Below are 20901 nucleotides of genomic sequence, written 5' to 3'. Positions count from 1 at the left end.
CCCTTCCAATCCCTAACCTCCTGTGATTCTGTGTAATTGTCTTTTAATCTCACATTTTAAAGCTCCAGGTATTACTAAATTAAACAGATTATTTACCTATTTGATTTAAGGTCTAGGAATAGCACCGCTGATTTATCTGCTCAGCAAAGGGATGAGAGAGAGGTGTATACAGCCCACTATTTCCCACTATGCACTGATTGTATGTAAAGCATCTTATGTTTATAATTTTAAGCCTGTTATTGTCACTCAAACTCAGCTTTCTACCACACCCCTGTTATGGTTAGGAATATGTATCCAAGATGTAACTATAAATGACAAGTAACTAAAGAGGTAATAAAGTACCAGAGTTTTAAGCATATTTTATATCTGTATAGCAAAACTGGAAGCAGCAAATATAAGCAATGACTGTACATTATCCTTTATCTTTTTGCATTTAATAGTCTGATTTGAATTTTGAATGATTTGGCTAAGCAGCAATGCTACAGGACTAGGGCCCCTTCTGTCTCTTTTTAAGGATTTGATTTAGAATGCTAATTTTAAATAACTTTTCTGGTGGCAACTGAATTAGCCTGGTAATTGCTTAAATAAATCTGAACTAAATTTTTCATGAGAAATATTTTTAATTTCCCCTTCTGAAACTCAGTGGTTTTTATATATCTGATTTCTTCCAACTGAAATATCTACTGTATTCACAAAATCCCCACTTGTTTTTTTTTTCTGTCCCAAGCAACAGGAAACCGACGTTCTCCATGTATCTCAGAATGTCAGTTATTAATGGTCTCTGTAGGATTTTCGAAGACGATTGTTACTCCCTCGGGTCAGGGCCTTTTCATTTATATCATTCGTGTGGCCCTCACCATGAGTGGCCATCTTGACCCCACCAGAACTGGAGCAGGAATGGGATGGGCAAAGTGAATGCACAAGCTGGGTGTTTCCTGAGACCGTCCTCTCCTGCGTGTCCTGAGGCTGTTACAGAACCTGGCAGAAACAAAGCAGAAGAGATTTATTGAGGAGGCTTATAGTTAGGGCTACACAGATTATAGCAATAATCGTAATGAATTTGGTATAATACGGAATTCAGAGAAAAGGGCAAATACCTAGTTGAAATAACATTGAGTCCCAAAGGAAAGATATAATCGGTAAGATAGGAGGTCCAGCTTGATTTTTAAAGATTTATCACCCAATTTATTCACTTTAATGCAGACCGATTAAAGCGTAAACCCCAGCTATCGCCATACAAATATCAACAGGATTAAATAATATAATCTTTGGAGACAAGTATTTAAGTCAAGTAATTTAGCCAATCAGTTAAACTTTTCCTTTGCAAACATGTGTTCTAACTCCCTTATCTGCAATGCAGATCACTTTGCATTTAGTTTGGTGTTTTGTCTGCATGAATAATTTCCAGTAGGAGTTCAGGATGTGAAACAAGGCAAGAATGACTATAGTGCTCTGCGGTGGGCTGAGGAAATCAGACATCTATATTGCGAGAAAGGGCAGTTCTGTACTGGCAGTGATCCTATATGCATATCTATATGTAAAAATTAAACCCTTGCATTTGTCTTTTGTTCTTCTAAGGAGCTGATCTTGCCTGTTGCTGCCATTTGTTGCATTGGAGGATGATCAACCACTTCTTCCCCAGTTCAGGCTCCTGGCTGTTTCAGCCTGAAGAGATAACTACCAGAAACACCCTGGCTTGTCAACAGTTTATTAGAACCTTTGCCAAACTTGGAAAGAAAATTGTTAATATAGTTGCAATAAAAAACAGGGGACAAATGAAGCCTTTGTGACTGTGTGGCACACTCAGTCCTTTTCTTCTAGTGATTTTTCTTAAGTGTCAAGTGATCTCATCTAGTGAGCCAGCTGGCCCACTTTATTTTTTTCTCAACAGGTCCCTTTGGCAAACTCACTGCCAGTGGGGCAGCCCCAGGGGTTGGATGAAGGTGGTGGTCTCTGTATGTGGCACCTTGGCCATGGCCCGCTGATGTGATGTGTATAGGGAGCTGCAGGATTGGTACATGCACCTGTTTTGCCTTGAATGCAAATATAGTTTGGTGTTCGGTTTCAAAGAAGTCAAGTTAGTTGTATCTTCCCAACTCAGAACTGATGTGGGGAGGCAGCTCTTCTGGCTTCAGCCTTTCTACTTGCTTCTCCCTATTTTCATCCCTGAATAACCAGCTTCCACTTTTCTGAAGAAACCAGCTACTTTCATCTTCCACGTGTTGCAGGTTCCGTGGTGTTTTTTGTTTTTGTTTTTTTTCCTTTGTTGTTATTCATATTGCTGCTGCCAGGGTTGGCTTTGTTGTTACAGCTGTTAATATTGCATGATAAAATGAATTGTTAATTGCTGAACCTCTGAAGAGCAGACAACAGGCTTCTTACTGCCTACAGTAGATGTGGGAGGCTGTCAAGGACTGTTGAGACCTGGTGTCAGATCAATCATGCACTGGAGGTCTACATCAGAAGGTAGTTTTGAGAGTGAGGAAGTGGCTCCAGTGTTAAGAATATTCCTCAAACTGATCAGTTCTTCCCTGTTGCTAAAAGGTGCTCCTTGAAGTGTCAGTCCAGCTTAGCTATAAATTACTTGCTGGATATAACTGGTACTAGCTCATGCTAGTACTGCCGGAAGCTGCTACGAATCATATTTTCTCTTGATGTAGGAAAAGTTGGAAATGTTTTTCTATCATAGGTTTGCCTCAAACTGTGTTTCACATTGTAGGAGCTATTTAGAGACACGACTTACAAAACGAACCATATCAGTAATTGAGGAAGCTGATTTCTGTTTTCTTTCCCTTCCTTATTTCAATATGGACCAGCTGTCTCTGTGAGTGCTGCTGCCTGCCATTGTGTGACTGATGTTATTTAAGGAAAGTTGATGCAGATTTGTTGTTTTCACTTATTTTTAAGAACATGTGAGGGTATTTTGCCTCCTAGGCAACACACTTCCCACCCTGAAGCCCAGCTCATTTTTAGCTTTCCTAACTGTATTAGGGAATACTATTTAGAAACACAGAAAGAAAAACTGGAGAGCAGCTTGCTGAGTGGGTCCTTTAGCTTGAGACTAGACAAATCATTCCATATGAATTTATGATGTCATATGACAGCATGAAGAGCAAATGTAATTTCGCATTGCATTATTATTTATTGGATTTACAACAGAACTGCAATTATAGGGGAACCTTGCTCATTCAAGTGTGCTGACACATGATCAGCATGTACATGATTCTCACTAACAGAGAGGGTCTTATGGGAGACGTGGCAACTGCTGGCTCCCTTGGCCACAGTGACCACAAAGAAGTCAGGTTTAAAATCTTTGATAATATGAGGAAAACTTCTAGCAAGACCTTAACACTAGATATGAGGAGAGCAGACTTCAGACTGCTCAGATAAATACTTAGCAAGGTTCCCTGGGAAGAAGCTTTTGAAGGTGTTGGGGTCCATCAATGTTGGTAATTTTTTAAGTACCACCTACTAAGAGCACAGGACCAGGCCATTCCAAAGTAGCGCAAATCTAGCAGGCAAGGTAAAAAGCCAACTTGGTTGAGCAGGGATCATCTTCTTGAAATACAGCAAAAAAAGAAATTACATGGTCAGTGGAAGCAAGGTCGGGCAACTTGGGAGGACTACAGAGATGCTGCTCACCATCATAGGGAGGAAATTTGTGCTGCCAAAGCTCAACTAGAATTGAAGCTGACCAGTACTGTGAAGGACAATAAAAAAGGCTTTTTAAAATATATTAATGACATGAGGCAAGCTAGAAATAACATTGGCCTGTTAATTGATGAGTATGGTCGCCTTATTAACAGGGGCATAGACAAAGCAGAGATGTTTAACGCTTTCTGTGCCTCAGTCTTCAACACCGATGATGGACTTGGGGCCCCCCATAACCCTGGCCTGGAAAACCATGGTTGCAAGAATGATAAACTCCCAATGAATCTGGAACTTGTATGGGATCTGCTACTCCAGCTAGATCCCTACAAGTCAATGGAGACTGATGGGATTCACCCAAGGGTGCTTAAAGAGCTGGCTGATGTAATAGAAGGACCTCTCTCCATGATTTTTTCAATGCTTTTGGGAATCTGGAGAGGTCCTGAAAGACTGGAAGCTGGCAAATGTTGTCCCAATCTACAAGAAGGGCTACAGGGATGGCCCTGGTAACTACAGGCCTGTCGGCATCACTTCTGTGCCTGGCAAAATCATGGAGAAGATTGTTCTGGGAGTTGTTGAAAAACATCTGAATGACAACGCAGTCTTTGGTCCCAGCCAGCACAGTTTTGTGAGGGGAAAGTCTCGCCTGACCAACTTAATTTTATTTTACAGCGTTACCCACCTAGCTGACCAAGGGAAGGATGTGATGTGATCTTTTTGGATTTCAGTAAAGCCTTTGATACTGTCTCTCACAGTATCTTCCTGGACAAGATGTCCACCACACAGCTGGATAATCACACAATGTAGTGGGTGAGCAATTGGCTGACAGGTCAGGCTCAAAGTGTTCTAGTAAATGGGGCTATGCCAGGCTGGTGACCAGTCACCAGTGGGGTTCTACAGGGATCCATCTTAGGGCCAGCACTCTTCAATGTCTTTATTAATGACTTGGACACAGGACTTCAGAGATTGCTTAGCAAGTTTGCTGATGACACAAAATTGGGTGCAGCTGTTGACACTCTCGAGGGCAGAGAGGCCCTGCAGAGGGATCTGGATAAATTTGGGAAGATACTCATTCACATGCACAGTAATGGCATGATTGTAAAGAGCAAGAAATCCTTACTGGTCCATTTATTTTACTTTAAAAGGGCTGTAAGAGAAAGTGATGATATACTCTTTTGTTTTGTATTTTCACTTAGAAATCAAGACAGTAAGAAAGTATAGTGAGCTCACAGAAAGGTAAAAGGCTTTCAACACTAAAGTTATCAAATTCTCCCTTTTCTCACAACATACAGTGCTGTTGCATAGCTAGAACAAATGTAGCAGATACTGGGTGTGTAGGATGATTTGCATGTTCGTCTGCCAGAAATGCAGTACTATTGGGTGCACCTTGCTGGACCACTGCAGACACTGGTGCATCTGATGAAGGTGAGGCCGTTGGCATGTGCCGAAAGCCATGGGTGCGTGGGCACTGGGGTGGATTAACAGCCTATGTCTACAGCCAGACCAGGTAATACTCTCTGGGCTTTTCATTCTCTGTGGTTTTATTCTTGCTAAAAAATCTGCCCAATGTATGTAATGGAAGGGAAGAACATCAGTATGAAGGAAGAGTGAGTAAGCTCTGCTGGAACTGGTCCATATTTTGTAAGTTAATGATCCAATGTGATTGTAGGGAAAGTCATTTTCTTGAGAGCATATATTTAAAAAGAGATATTAACACTGTAGTGTGGTAATCAGACACAGCAATATCCATGGTAAAATGCCAATGTTCCAGAGATCTGACAAATCCAGCATTTGTTATTTACCTCTCCAAAATACTTGGCTTTGAAAAAGCAGTGCTGAGTGCCAGCAGAAGGGTGTTCATTACACATTCAACACAACATGCAGTCAGCTTCAGCATGGACCTAACTGTAGGGGGGTTCTTTGGCTCTGCTTATAAGGTAGAATGTATATTAATTGCCCCATAATTCAAGCTGAAATAAGGAAAGGAGAAAGATAAGATGAGCTGTCAAGGGAAGCAGCTAGATTCACTAGTGATTTTTGGGTAGTGAGTTGAGGTAGAAGAGCACTTACCCTTGAGAACTGCACAAGATCATTTGTAAAGTCATTAGTCTTATGAATTATTTTGACTGTAATTGTTATTAATTATTTGTACTGAAGTAGCACTTGGAGAAAAGAGCTATGCTAAAAATCCCACAAAAGCACACAATAAAAAGGCAATCTTTCCCCTGACGAGCTCTTAATCTTAATGCCACTCTTTATTCACACTGTATTTTCTTCTCATTTTCATAACTTCATTTGGTGTTTCCATCCTCTCTTTTATTCCTGTACATGGCACCTGAACCTCTTCCTCAGAACTGTGTTGGTGTTTGGCAAATGTGAAATTCATGCATCTGCACTCTTTAATGTCTCTGACTGTCCTTTGGTTTTCCTCTTCAAAGCATGTAGTTCTTTTTCTCACAATTAATTTTCTTCTTTTATTTTCTTGTCTCCTTTTCTGCTATTTCTTCTGTTGTCTCAGTCTCCATTTTTTAACCTTTCTCACGCTTCTTTAATCTTTTCCATGCATTCTTTTTGTCTGACACTTTCCCTCTTGGTTCTCTTTCCAGTGGGGGAGATCTGGAAAGACGTAACACTTTTCTTCATTTGTCCTAGCTGCGCTTTTTCTGGTGAATTGTTCTACCCCTCCTCACTTGCTATATCTAGCAAGAATTTACCAAGAAGAAAGGTTATTTTTGGGGGAAGCTTACCTTTGAATAGAGAAGATGATGCTGCACCATGACTCAGGGCTGTGCTGGGTGTCACCGGCTGCTGGCAAGTCCAGCTGGGGGGGATTCTGGTGCTGGAGGGTCTTCAGTACGAGAGTTTTATAAATAATAAGCTTACTTTGTGACCTCCCTGGTGAAATTCCAACGTTGTCTATTACGTCATGGTGAAGAAATAGAAACTAGGCAAAAAGGACAAAGTTAACTGTTGGCTTGTCCCTCTGCCTTGATATTAATTATGGTTTGCATTAGTTTGTTTGCAATAATTACAGCTATAGTGCCAAAGTAGCCTTTAAACAGGATTATTGTTGTCATAACCATTATTTTTAAAGAACTGCATTTTTCAATTAGGGGAAATACATGAGATACATTATCTATAACAATCTCTTTTAATGATAACAACAGACATGGAAATTAGTCCAGGGTATAAAATTAAATATATTTGAATAATTATAGTGTAATCAAGTCAAAATTACCGATGCCTTTATTTGAGGCTAGATTATGTAGAAAACAGCACAAGAAAATACGTGCTTTGAAATCTGAAAGGGAGTAATATTTCACAGCACATTTGCATACATTGCACCAAATAACTTTGTTCCATGTCTGTCAGAGATTTAAAACGTAAATAACAGTCACTAGGCTAGTTTTCAGAGGCTTGGGTATGTTGACAGAAACTCCTCTGTGGCTGAGTTTGGTGGCATGTCTCAGATGTTTTGGTGTCATTGATTTGCAGCATAAAGGTGAATTTAATGGTGCTCAACAAGGTTGCTCAGAACTGTCTGCATTACAAATGCCCGTTCATTGGATTTTCTTGGAAATGTTTCAATTTTTGTCAGTTCCCTTCTCCCCTTTCTTATCTGATGCTACCCATACTCAGAGATGTCAGTTCAAGGGACAAATAGTTATTTTCTTACTGTGTGTAAAAACAACCAACCAACCAACCAACCAACCACACCCAAACAAACAATAAAAGAAAAACCAAATCAAAAGAAAAATCCACAGACTGCCCCCCTCTTTTCAGACTTCGATGAAAACAAACTCTTCTGTAATTCCTTACCTTTAACAGCAAGTGCTGACTTTGAAGCAGGAAGAAGGAGAAAGAAGAGCTCAAAGCTCTGGCTGACTTCCAGCTGGTAAGTCTCAGGTACTGCCTGTGTCAAAGGAGAATGAGAAACAGAGCTGCGAACTCCAGTCTCTTTATTTGTGCAAAAGGGATGGCAAGGAAATAATTTGTGTCATCTGACTTTATTGCACAAGGTGATAAAGCTATACTTACTTTTTATTTTTGGGGGGATTTAATTCCCAAATGTAATATGAAAAGTTGACGGCAAAGCCTTTATAATAACTTTAAATCCTTAAGCCAACTGCCAGATAGTTGTGAGTTTTATATTAGTGGAGAGTAAGGCATTAGAGTTCAGCTACTTGTTAAGATTTAAAATAACAGCAAAGAAAATAAATCTTTAGGAAAGTTGCTCCTGAAATTGAAGTGAGCCCTGAGATTTTTCATGTAATGGGCAAAGTTGTCTCAAGCAATGAGATGGCAAATAATTTAAATGAGAGCTGGTGAGCTGGAAAACGTTTTCAATGGTGTTTCTCTTTGTCCTCTTTGGATTTCTACCCCTCTCTTATTTTCTGTAGTTTTTTTGGGTCATAAACATGTTAGGTACCACAAGAGAAAAATCTCAGTAAATTCTGTCTAATCAGTAAGTTCTGAAGGACATGAAAAAGGGATATTTTCTGGGGGGCTTTTGAGAAAAAGGAAGGAGAGGTTTATGTCCATTTTCCATGGTAGGTGGAAATTGGCCAGAAACAACTAAAAGTGAGCTCCATCTCACGCAGAAAACCTGGTTGGCAATAACAATGTAGTTGTATCTGATGTCCAGCTTATGAAATTGGACACAAATTAGAACTGCAAAAGGTAGGAAGAAATGTGGAAGCCAGTGGTCAAGAGGCATTTTATTGCCTCATGATAAGCTCTGGCTGCATTAAAACAATTTTGAAACAAATAAGAATTTGGACTAGTAAAAACAAGTCTGCCGTTTTTCATCTTTATTCAGTGAGGAAAGGTAGAGAATGAGGAAGTTTTGGGGCTTTGATCCTTGATGGTTGGCTCTGGTCCAGAAAGCATAAGAATAATTTCTTTGGGGATGGACAAGCAGAAATTTTTGGCAGTCTTGTATAGTAACGGAAAGAGATTTTAACTGGCAGCTAAAATTACTCTGAACTACAGTTAGACTTCCTACAGTGTTACCTAATGAAATTTTCACGAGCCCTGTACAATGATCTCCATGCATGGAGAGTTCCACCGTTGTAATGCTTCGTAACCTGTAACACAGGCTCCTCACTTGCAAATCCCAAGAGTACCAAATTGAAAATAAGCAGGAAATGTTACATATTAACAAATTGCATGACCTATTTTTATAGTGATCAGAACAGTTGTCAAAAGACTAAGTGGCAAGTTTTGGGAAATGGCTAAGAAACTTAATAAAGCCGAGTGGTTCATTGGTCTGGCTGAGGCAGCTAATGTTGCAGATGCATTATAGAGCTGAAGTTGATCCAAATGAGGCACTTGGCATGTGCAACTAATGGGGGTAGAAGTAAGTGGCACTTCCAAGTTTAAGAACTTGAAGTTCTTACAATATTGTATGTATTTAATCTTCCTACTAATTTTAGGAATTCTTTAAAATTTTGTTCATTGCAGTTAAAATAACTCACTAAAGAACTTACCAGTGAATCTACATTGGGCTATATAGTCTTACATCATGGTTTTCTTTAGAGTATCTGAACTAGTGTATATTTAGATAATGCCTTTGAAGAGCAAGGGGAAAATAAGAAAATGGGAGAAAATATTTGATATTTTTGTTTTGCTTTTAGTCATTTGTATTATAAAAGATTCTGAAGTCTCCATTCAGATCAAGTATAACAGGTATTACTGTGTAATAGAACAAAACCTTTTTCTGAGATCCAAGAAGATGATCTTAGTGAATTACTGAAGATCAGAGTGGGACCAGAGCGAGGCACAGGATCTTGTAACAAACTTAGAATTCATTTAGGGTTATTATCAAAGTTTCTCAAGTGGGAAACAAATACCTGGTGTGCTGGGACTGTACCACTGGAAACTGAAAGTGCAAATAGCATTTGCTGAAGCACAGGATAATTTTCTGCAACCATCTTAACTAAATTAGGAAGGTTTATTTTTTCTTATGCAGTTTAATATCCCTCTTTCCCAGCCCCACAAGCCCTGAAGTGCAAGCCCTCCAAAGTGTTGCACCAAAAATACATTTGTTGAATTCAGTGGCAAAAAATAATGTGAACTGATGTAAGAAAACATAAGCAGGCTAATCTATAAAAAGACAATATAAGCAAACATTCACATTTATGGTGAAATTCAGGTAAAGCTCTGCACAGCTTCCAGTGTCAATGCCACCAACTTTGCAGTGCCGTGGTAGGCTTGAAATGACCAGGAGAAAAGTGTTCATTCCCTGATCTACTGGAATGGGTTCAAGCCCATGTTATAAACTGTGGCACTCTGTGCTGCTGATATAATTTAACTCAGCCTCTTGATGATACATCTTCATGGGAGTGGTCTTCTGCTGCTTAAAAAGATATTTCTCTGATAGAGATGTATTTATTGTGTGAAAAGTCAAGAAAGGATGAAACTCCATTGTGCTCATGGCTTTTCCTTAACTGCTGGTAATCACAGGCAGTTTAGCCATCACCAAAGTATTTTTCTTCTATAGGAGAGTTGCTGTTGACTATTTTGATTGTGTCTTTCGATCTGCATGGGACTAGAGACAGCTGAAAAATATTTCAAAGTTGTTTCTGTTTTGCAGAGTTCAAGTTGATCGAATCAGATTTTTTTTTAAACAGCGTTTCCCTGGGAACGGGAAATGTTGGAAAAGGAAGGGATTCTGTTTCAGAGAAAGTTTATTATTGCTTCACTTGACCCTAACTTTCAGTGAAGGAAAACAGCACCCAAAATAATGCTTCATTAAGCACTCAATTTTTTTCTTTATTGAGATTTGCTCTTCCCCCATTATTCATTGAAAATGCATGGATCATTTTTATGAAATAAAATGTTAAATGTCGGGTTATCCTGAGAGCATTACGTCACTGTCATAGATGTAGAATTCTGTGGATAATAACGATTAACCATCTCATACGCGGTGTTCTGCCAAACAGTCCTCAAGACCTTCTCCCTCCTCCTCCTGTAGCAACCACTGGTGGGTGTTCATGAAGTGAACTAATTCAGAATTTACTGTTTCCTATTAAAAATGTGGTTTTCTTGCTTATAGTGAATTATGCAAATGAGACATCATTATTCCTTCCTGGGAAGAAAACAAAACAGAAAAATAATGAAACGGACTGACGAACTTGCTTTTCACAACATGCGTGTGATTGCCCAAGTCAGAAATATAATTGACAGAACAATTATACTTTCATTTCCTTGAGCCACTCTTCCATGCCATTTCAAATCTAACTTTGGCAAGTCAAAATAAATAACTGTGTGAGCCTGTGTACTGCAATCAGGAGTCTGGCACAACCCTCTACCAAGAAGTCACTTTGTAGAGGGGTTTCTTCTCCACTGCATTTGACAATAATGTGAATGAGAGCTATGACTCCCTGTTGGCTTACAGTAGTAAGCCACTTATTTTTTCAGGAAGCCTCCTGTCAACTAAAGATTAAAAAAAAAAATACATAAAGATTATTATATGCTATTTGTAAGAGAACTTGTGTCTTCCAGTGGCTAATCATGTGTCAAACATGAGACATTTTTAAAGCAATGCCTAAATAATAAATGAATCTTTTTAGGATAAAGCTAGTTTGTTTTTATTCATTTTAAGAAAATTTCTACTGCTAAAAAATGCCCATGTTGTACTGACAGCTGCAAAATAACCAAATGTCAGGTTTGAATCTTGCAATTTTGTTTTACATAAATTTTTGTGTCCCCATGTGTGCTAACTGATGGCAGTGGGTCATGCACACACACAAATTAATCTGGGTCAGACTATTAAATTACTGAAATCCAAATTCCACTCTCCTCTAGAGCTGAACATGTCTCAGACATTTGAAGAATACAAAATCCAATCAGTGCAGGTGAGTTGTGCTATTATACATATTAACATCTGTGACAGAAACTGTGGAATTCTTGCCTCTTTGGGAATTCTTCTTTCTCCCTTAGGGACAGTCTTCTGCCTTCCTTTCCACACACAGCAGACCAGTGTTAGTACAGCTAATTTCTGAGCAAGTCAATGGCCTCCTTGCAAAAGGTACTGAGGTGCATCAGTACCATTATGAGAAAACTACAGACCCATGGTATGCTGAAATGACTTGGAGACATAGAACAAGCTTTCTGCTACCATAACTTGGATGACTTTAGAAGTGCTACAATTACAACAGAAAGATATTGACTGCAGGAAAGTAAATAAATGTTGTTTCTGTTTAGACTGAACCAAAGCCTGCTGAGCTATACACAACATCAGTGAAATGCAATGTTTATTTTGCTCATCAGAAATGTTTAGTTCAGAAATAAACTTATTCCCTTTTTTTTCTCTTGTGACAGATGATACAGAAAAGATATCATTATTTTACATAAAATTAAATGAAGCAGAAACTACAAATGACCTTTTTACTCTCTCATTTGCTCACATTATATATGTGATTTAATATATCTTTACAAACCCCTCTCTGCATTTACTTAAAATATGAGTATGTATGCAGACTTCCGTTGTAGATATATTGTCATTTAAAAAATGATGCAGTATTGTGCTTTTCCTCAAAAAAATTGTCTAAATAATAAGGCAAAGTACTGAAGCCACATCCTGAAGCTGTGAAACTTTTAGTGATGATTAACCAATCACAGTTGCCACACAGGCAAAGACAGATCCGAAATTCATTCCTGTCAGTAGGTTTTGATTTATTCCCTATGTAAAATATTCGATGTGCTTCACTAACATTTGCAGTGCTTCTTATCCCTTAGGTACTGGTGCCTGTTTGTAACAGATCCCAAGTTTTGAAGGTATGTTCTTCAAATTCCCATCTATTACAACAAATCACTTGCCATATGGGGTTGCCTCTGCTGTACACAGAAAACAAATTCTGTGGTGGAATACATAACTTACATTCAGACTTAGTAGAAAGTGTCTTAAAACCTGTTATTTCCATTGTCTGAGGAAGGCACAAGCAAACCAGCAACAAGTGAACATATTAACAGACTGAACTGTCCTTCTGTGGCTGTGCCCTCCTTGAGCATCACCTGGAGGCACCTAACCCCTTTCTACTGTCTCACCTGGCCAGGCTTTAGCACTTCCCAAATTCATTATAGCAAAGCTGTTAGGCAGGTCAGGTAAGATTCTCACCAAAGGTCCAGAGTTTAAGGCTAACGCTTTCTTCTCTCCCAGGCCCCTTCTGCCAGGGATGACCGTGCCCATTGTGAAGCACAGACATCTCCCAGCCAGCTGCTGGCTAAGCTATTGGGTCTATTTGACCATCTGAAGGTTTTTTTTTCCTTTTTTTTTAGCTCAGTCACAGCTTTTCTTCAGCTCAGAAGAGTAGCAGTGTAAAGAGAGGCATTTTGTATATTCTTAAGTATCTAAAATGTCAAACATAACTTTAAATAATGCTCATAGTGAAGTGTGTGGTTTCTAAATACAGATGGTGTATTTTATACATTAGGGACCTATGGGATCAAAAGGCCAACTAGCTTTTTGTAGAGTATATTTTGAGTCTTGGTGTGCCTGCTGGATATTGCATTCCCCAGAGTCTTACTGTAGGAACAGCAGGAGAATTTTATTATGAAAGTAAGGACTAGATGGCTCATTACCTTTGTAGTGCATCATTCCCCATAGGATCATCTAATTGTTTGCTGAATGATTTCAGTAGTTTTGCTCCAACACCCTTGCCTGGGAAGAAGCACTCTCTCTGGATTGATGATTAATTGCATGAATAGGGTAACTTTTTTCATTGTCTTTGTTGATTTTTTTTTTTTTTTTAAGTAGATTGTTACAGATTATACTCATGTAACTGGCATGTGGTGAATTTAACTCCTATTACTTTTATCCATTTTCGTGCCCCCTAGGCTTTCTGTAACTGCTTCCTCTCGGAGGCTGATTCTGTTTTAAAACCAATGTAATTCCATTGACAGTGTTTTCATGCCAGACAATGAGAAGTCACTTTTCTGGAGTCTGTGAAACTATGCTGACATGGCATCTGACCAGATTTACTTGATAACAACTCATGAACATGGAATTTATTGTAAGAGCATGTCAGAGACTTGAGAACAGAAGAAACAGCTGAAATACTGGCTCCTTTCCAGACAGGCTGAGGAGGTGCCCATGACTCACATGGTAAGATGATGACCAGGCAGCAATGACACAGTTTCTATAGATGGATTTATCATTTAGGGTTGTTTTTCTAAGCCTGAAACAATCTCAGTTCAGGGAGAATGTGTCCCAGTTTCTCTGTATCTAAAAGCTTAGGCTGTAACTTTTTGAAAACAAAGGATTCTGAGATGACATCATGCTGGCAAAATAAGTTGTCTTAATTGAAATGTTTTCTAGCTGGAATCTTTTCAGGTGAGGAAAGTAATGATATATTTATACTTTGTCCATGAAAGACTGAATAGCATAGCAGTAGTAGGTTATCTCTTGGGGCTGTCCAAGGACTAAACTGTGCAAAATTACCTACAATCAGTAACTCATGGGTTGCCTAGCTCATAAAAACTCATACAAAGACATCTATAACCCAGCCTAATAAAAGCAGGATCTTATATTAACTGTGTATGTGTGGTGAGAGAGAAAAAGATTGCTTAAAAAGTATATCTAAACTATTTATTTTCTATACAAAGGACAAGGTTCCATTGTGCCCTGCTCTGGCTAGATGAACTTGCAGTAAAGGTGATTTCTGCCTGTAAACCACCACACACTTGCAGAATAAAATGTCTGGAGGTGTTTTGAATGCCTCCTTGACTGGAGATCTTATGTGGGCAGGTGAGATGGCAGACAGCAGGAAGGCTGGCAGGTTGAAGAGCATGGCCACCAGGTCCTTATGACACTGCATGTGGTGAGAAGTGCTCATGGCTCTTGGTTAATTGTGTAGGAATGGTTTTGAGCTTGCTTCTTCTGGTCTTTCAAACAAGACTGCCTTGAGGAGGGTGGCTTGGAAAAGCTGTATCCTCTACTCCCATTAATACCCTTCTATCCTGTACTGCTTGCAGGGACAGAATTTTGGCTGTGATCCTTCAAATCTAGTTGTCTAACTGAATCCAAGAAATCTCTGGCGGCCAACTAAGAAAATTGTAAAAGATGAGTTTTGGACGGATAGCTCTCTTCTGTCCCTGTCAAATGTTTTCAAGGTCAAACAGTTTGACATTTGTCTTATGAGCAATGACTAGGAGCAGGCAACTTTCTTTATAGGAGTATGTTCTACTATTTCTGTGATTGATTGGATATATTTCAGACAGTTTTAATTCACTTTAAAATAATGCTGCTGAGTTGTTTTCAGCCTTTATTTGTCAAGTCATGGATTTCCTGCTTGCCTTGTCTATAGGTTGTAGTGGCACAATCATAGACAGGGTCCAAAAAGCCTATCTCTGCTGTGTCTGTTCCCTGCAAAAAGAAAATCAGCTTCAATCTTTGAAACACTGATGTATTCCCTTAACTGTGTGCACTCAAATTGTTCCACTGACTTCATTGAGAACACTCAATATTTAAGCATATGCTTAACTACTTTACTGAATTGGGTTCTATATGCATAAAATAAAGTATATCTGTAAGTGTCTGTATGTTCAAGGTCGTGATGGAAACCATAGTAAAACACAGTGTTGCATTTTACATTCATTAACTGAACAAAAATCTCATTGAAGTCGGTAGTCGTTCTTCTGAGTTAAGGCCAAGAGGCATCTTGGCCCATACAGCTCGCATCCCAGCTGTGACTCTTCATGCACAAGAGTTAAAATACAGCACTGATGCACCAGGCTGCAAGTGAGGAAGGAGAGCTCTCATCAGGCTGCCGCAAAAATCCCACAGCAGTTTGTGATGTCTGCGAGAAGTTCTAAAACCAGGTTTTAGATTGGAACATAATACTCAATTTATTCAACAGTGTAAAGAAAGCAATTCAATTCATGGGTTAGTATGAACTTCTAACACAGAGAGAGAGAACCCAACATTGTTTCACTGTACAAAATGGGTGTTTTGCTGAGGGACAGCAGAACTGTGACAAAATACATCTAACTTACGTATCAGTTAAAAAACCCACCAAAGATATAAAACAATGTGGGACAATATAAAATCACACCTAGCAAACAAGGTTGTATTATAATAATTCGACTCACCAACAGACACTTAAGGAATGCTCATGAAGGGAAGAGCTCCAGATGTCATTTTTATGTCTCTCCAGGTTCCCCATAATATGGAAAATCAGTCAAATATGCCTATATCAATTCCCCAAATCTGTCGTCTTCATGTACTGAAAAGCACAGAGCTTTTTTTTCCCTTTTCCTTCCTAGTAGGAGAGGAAGCTGAAGGGCTTATCTTTGAATTTGCCCTGGATGCAGAAGTGCTTACTAAGTTTATTTCATACAAAGAAGAGCCCAAATGGCTTAGATCCAGAGATGACACCTTTTTTTGCCTGGTGGTCAACCCACACCCCCATGGTGTGGGTTGCTCAAAGTGAGGAGCCAATCTCTCTCTGATTTAGGGATCAGACAGTTACCTGGGGATGATGTAGGTGGTTCTGAAATACTCAGAGATGGATGTCTCTCTTTTTTTTTCTTTTTTTTCCTGTTAAAGCTGTGCTCTGAGAAAAGTCTCCCTTGGGCTACTGGTCTTTCTTCAGGACGAAGTTCGCTGGTGGCAGTCCTAAAGGGATGGTGATGACTACTCCAGGTGAGCAACAGGACCTGAATTCTTCAGGTGGTTAAGGGAGGGTGGTGTCTTATAATCATCTAATTTGAATGGGCCTCTATTCAGTCTACTGACTTTTGAGACTTGATGCTTAGGTTTCAGTTTCTCTCCAAGTTTTGTAAAGTGATCTAAGTATGGTGTGTAGTTTACATTAGAAGGTAGGAAGCCAAGGAACTGGATATTGCAATGACAAAATTATGTCCCCCTTCTGGATCTTGTTCTGCTTCACAAAGACATGTGAACAGATTTTCCTCAAGAGAAGGTGTGTTTGTGTCTCAGGGTGGGAGGACACCGGGATGTTGTACACAGAGGCACTGGGCATTACCTATAACGCCGTTCTTCCAGAGTTTGGAAGATCTACTGTGGTGTGGTCTGGACTGAGCAAGTGCCAACCCAGAAAAAAAGATTCCTTAACCTAGGGTCTTTATTTTGTTGTCTAGTTCTTGGAGTTTTTCCCTAAGTTTGTAACTGCTAAGCACACCCTGTTTGGAGCAAGGTGGCAGCTCCACCTATTCAGGATAAACATGCAAACTCTCAGCTCAAGGCAGGTTTATCTGAGGATGTTACATGTGGCAGTAGCAGCTTGGAACCACTTCCAACCTTAAAACAAAACAAAACCCCAAACCAAACAAATGAAAACCCAATCAAAACCCCTGTTATAGTCTAGCATAGCAAAAGTCTAGCAGTTGTGACTCTCAACTGAATTACTTTCTGTTCTCTGGTCTTGAGAGACACATTTCTCAGTTTGACTTGAGGTTGGAAAGCTTGCTGTCTTTGCTGGGAGTGGGAACTTCACAATATCTCAGTGCTTTCCCTTCCCCAGCCTGCAGGAAGGAGAGGTGGTGGTTCAGCTGGTAAAAGCTGTGGATGTTTTGGAGGGGCCAGGAGCAGCACTCAGTGCCTGTGTTCAGCTTGGACACTGGGAGGGAGAGGTAACGCGTGTCAGGAGCAAAAGCACTGTCTGCAGTATTAGTCTGAGAAAATATCTAGGTGTTAGGCATAACCTAGAGACAAAATGAGATAAACACAAAGTTTGGAAGGAATAGAGAGGGCAGGAGTTATCCATCTGGTAGCTTATGCAAGGAGAAAATTGATGCAGCTGGAGATGGTGGAGAAAGAAATAAGGCAAGAGAAGACATAAGGTGAAGTAGAATATAAAGGAGATTATTGCTGGGAGTTAGTTGACCAGGAGATAACAACACAGAGGAAAGGCAATAAGAAATAAGAAGAATCCTCCAGGACACCAGCAAGAAGGATATGGCATAGAATTAGAGTTAGCAGGAAGTAATGACAGAGCTTGTTTGTTTGTTTTGTCTTCCCTTCCATTGTAATAATATTTCTCTTTCTTCATGTTTTGAATTTCTCTGGCAAACAGCAGTAAAATGACAAAACTTGCGGTCTTGGCTTCTTTACTGCTGATGTGGTTATTTAACGTGCAATTTGTTTTGCAGTTATTATTACAAAGTAGTTGCAACATGGAATGAATACTGGTTTTATGGTAACCACAATGAAAATAAACTGGAACATAGTTTTAGGAAAATCAGATAAGGTTTCAAAAAAAGCAAGATGTTTCTGTGTTTAGGCAATTTGGTTTGTTTTACATAAGGATCTTCTTTCTGAGGACACCCCACCACCACACCTCTAATCTTTTGAAAGCAAGATGAGTAACTGGTTTTCTCACAAAGAAGCATTCTGTAGCTTTCCATAGATGCAAGTATGCTTCTAGAAAGCTTTGAATTTCTCAGAGGTAAATTGATGAAATATATCTTAAGTACCCCTTTCTGCATGATAGAAAATGGATTCCCCTGGTTTTGGTGTGTCACACAGGATGGTATGAGCCCTGACCTTTTAATGACTTTTATCAGTGAAGTTGAATAATTTCTGATCAGGGTTTATTTACTTCTATAGTGTCTTACTTAATTTATTTTGTGAATTTTTTTTTAAGTCACAGTTTTTAATTTCAGTTTTTTAAATGCCTCAGCAGTAACTTCTGTTATCCTTGACATTTTCGCGTAACTATAATATGAACTGCTGCAGTGGGAAACATAATCCTCTAATCTGGCTAGCTCAGATGCATTGTTCATATAGAGACACTTTCTAATTCAGTGTATTTATTAAGAGCTCTGAGCACTCTGTTCACTCTGGCTTCTGCACTGGGAACAGTTTTATTAATGGAAACTGTAGTCAGACAGTGGGTTTATGCCTATGACTTATTCCACCAACTGGAATAACAGTGCTGGTTCATATAGTTGCAGAATTCAAAGCTCTACCCTTTGGTTCAAGAAGTTATAAGATATACCTGCATATACACATAAATGTATGTATGTGTATATATATATGTATACACTCAGATTGCCAATCAATCAACATGTATTGAAAGGGCAGATCCGAATATTAATCTAAACTTTCTGAAGTTTTCTGGGGAAGCCTCATAATTGTTTGTGATATCACTTCAAGGAAAGCTATTTTGGCAGTTTCAGGTTTTCAGACAAGCATTCAGTTTTTTGTAGAAACAGATTTTTCTGTGATATCTCTTCAGAATCTCTGTCTTTGGAAATCAAAGACTTCTGACTAGTCTTAGTATTTAATTACTTTATTTCTCATCTATTATCCCTAAAACTTATGCTGAGTTGCTGTCCCTGAGTATTTTAAGTACGAGCCTCTTCAGGTCTAGCATACACAAACGTTTGGACTGAGATCTGTTGCTGTTTTGGTAGGCTGTTTGTTTCCATAGTATCTTCTTTTCAAAAGCATAATAATTTTGTGCCTCTTCTGTCACTTCATGTAAAGCTGCCTGCAGGATGTACTTTTGGGAACCGTGCCTGAGTTATTGGTCCATTAACAAATAGTTTGCTAATGGCTGCTGTTGAAGTCAGAAATCTGGTCTGGATGAATTTGCAGTAAAACTGATCTCCCACTTAGACTTTCATTTGGAGGCTGAGAAGGACACATAGCAGAGTGAATATATAATATGTAGAAATACTCTTAGAGACTTAAATTATATCTGGATATGCAGATACTGTTAGTAAAGTCAAAGCAAATTGCTTAAGTATGTCTAAAATTCCAAGACAGGGCAGAAGATCATTAGTGGTATGATTTAATTTAGTCATACAGTCAAACTAGAGGTTAATGGCAAATACCACCATGATCTTTAGACAGGAGACTGAATCATCAGTATAGGGAATACAATACTGTTTCTCCATGAAACTAACATTTATCTTACTATGTCTATTCTATGCTGGAAGCATCCTAGAAGAGTATCTTTATTTCTGTAGGAGCAAAACTTCTTTTGCTTTCTACTACCCATCAAAAAACCCAAAGAAAAAAGGTTTTATGGACAGCTTCCCAGAATGAAGCAGAGGATCAAAACATCTCTCAAGCTGCAAAGCAAGAAAAAAGGTCCTCAGCACTAATGTTATTTTCTATTACCAAATGCTCTGAGACCTAAATATAAAAAACAAGAGCAAATATTATTTGTATTTATTTATCTGTATGTGCTATATTATAAACACATGCTCAAAGGTTTAATGTTGTTTTGGATAAATACTCATTAATGACTATGATTCATTGTATAAAATAATATAAGCTGATTGGGAAAAAAAGTAAGTTTATAACATGCAATTGTTTTGAAGAATGGAAAATTATTTTTCTCAAAACTTGGCACATGTATTAGGAAGCCCTTTGATGTTTTAACATCAGCCTCTTGGAGAAACAAATCAGTGCTATTTCGTTTCATCCTTTATTGACAGTGGCATTTTGGATTTGGCAGTGTATGGAGAACTGTTTTCGGCTGAAGGTGTTGGCACAGTCACTGAATGATGCTATTGTTGTAAAGAGAAAATAATTTCATTAGGCGGCTACTGAGGTTTGTACTAAAATCACAGAAAAAATATCTGTGCGTGATGCAACATGCTAAAAAAACCCAAGGAAACAACTGCAAAAATGTATATTTTGGGCATCTCAGAAGTAAACGGAGTCTTCACTAATGGTGATTCCATTGTACTGTTACTGGGTGCTCTTATTCTCCAGTAACTTCACGACACCCATCTTGCATCCTTGAATCTGTATCAGTTTCAAATTATTCTTTGTTGCTGCCATGCTGCTGGAACCTTCTCTCTTCAACTCATTATTTTCCCCTTATTTTTTTTCCCAGTTTACATACTTTTCTCTATCTTTGTGTTATTCTTTCCACATGCTAAGGACTGGAATGACTATTTTGCACCGATGTATTTGTTACTATGTCCATCATCTTCCCTACTTAAATTTTCTTGAAAAGCTGTGTATCAATGTTCCTAAAAAAACTTTGTTTGAAAAAGGATCCTGTGACATCTGTAAGAACTAGAAATATATGTGACTATGCATGTCTACCTCTTCAGTTTACTAATATATTGCTGAGGGTAACTTTGTACAAAATGAAAAGCCAAAAGCTACTTAAGAATACACGAACAGACTTAGGTAAATATGTTAGCATTCAGATATTTCCTTTTACAGCAGATTAACACTTTATATATCAACAGTCTGAAATTCAGTGGGCCTGAGTACTCAGCACTTGTCCATTGTATTTATCATTTCTGTTCTCACTGACCCTT

Source organism: Patagioenas fasciata, chromosome 7 (genome assembly GCF_037038585.1).
Source record: "Patagioenas fasciata isolate bPatFas1 chromosome 7, bPatFas1.hap1, whole genome shotgun sequence".
Taxonomy (NCBI): Eukaryota; Metazoa; Chordata; class Aves; order Columbiformes; family Columbidae; genus Patagioenas; species Patagioenas fasciata.
The sequence above is the reverse complement of the archived record's forward strand: the minus strand, read 5'-3'. Positions refer to the sequence as shown.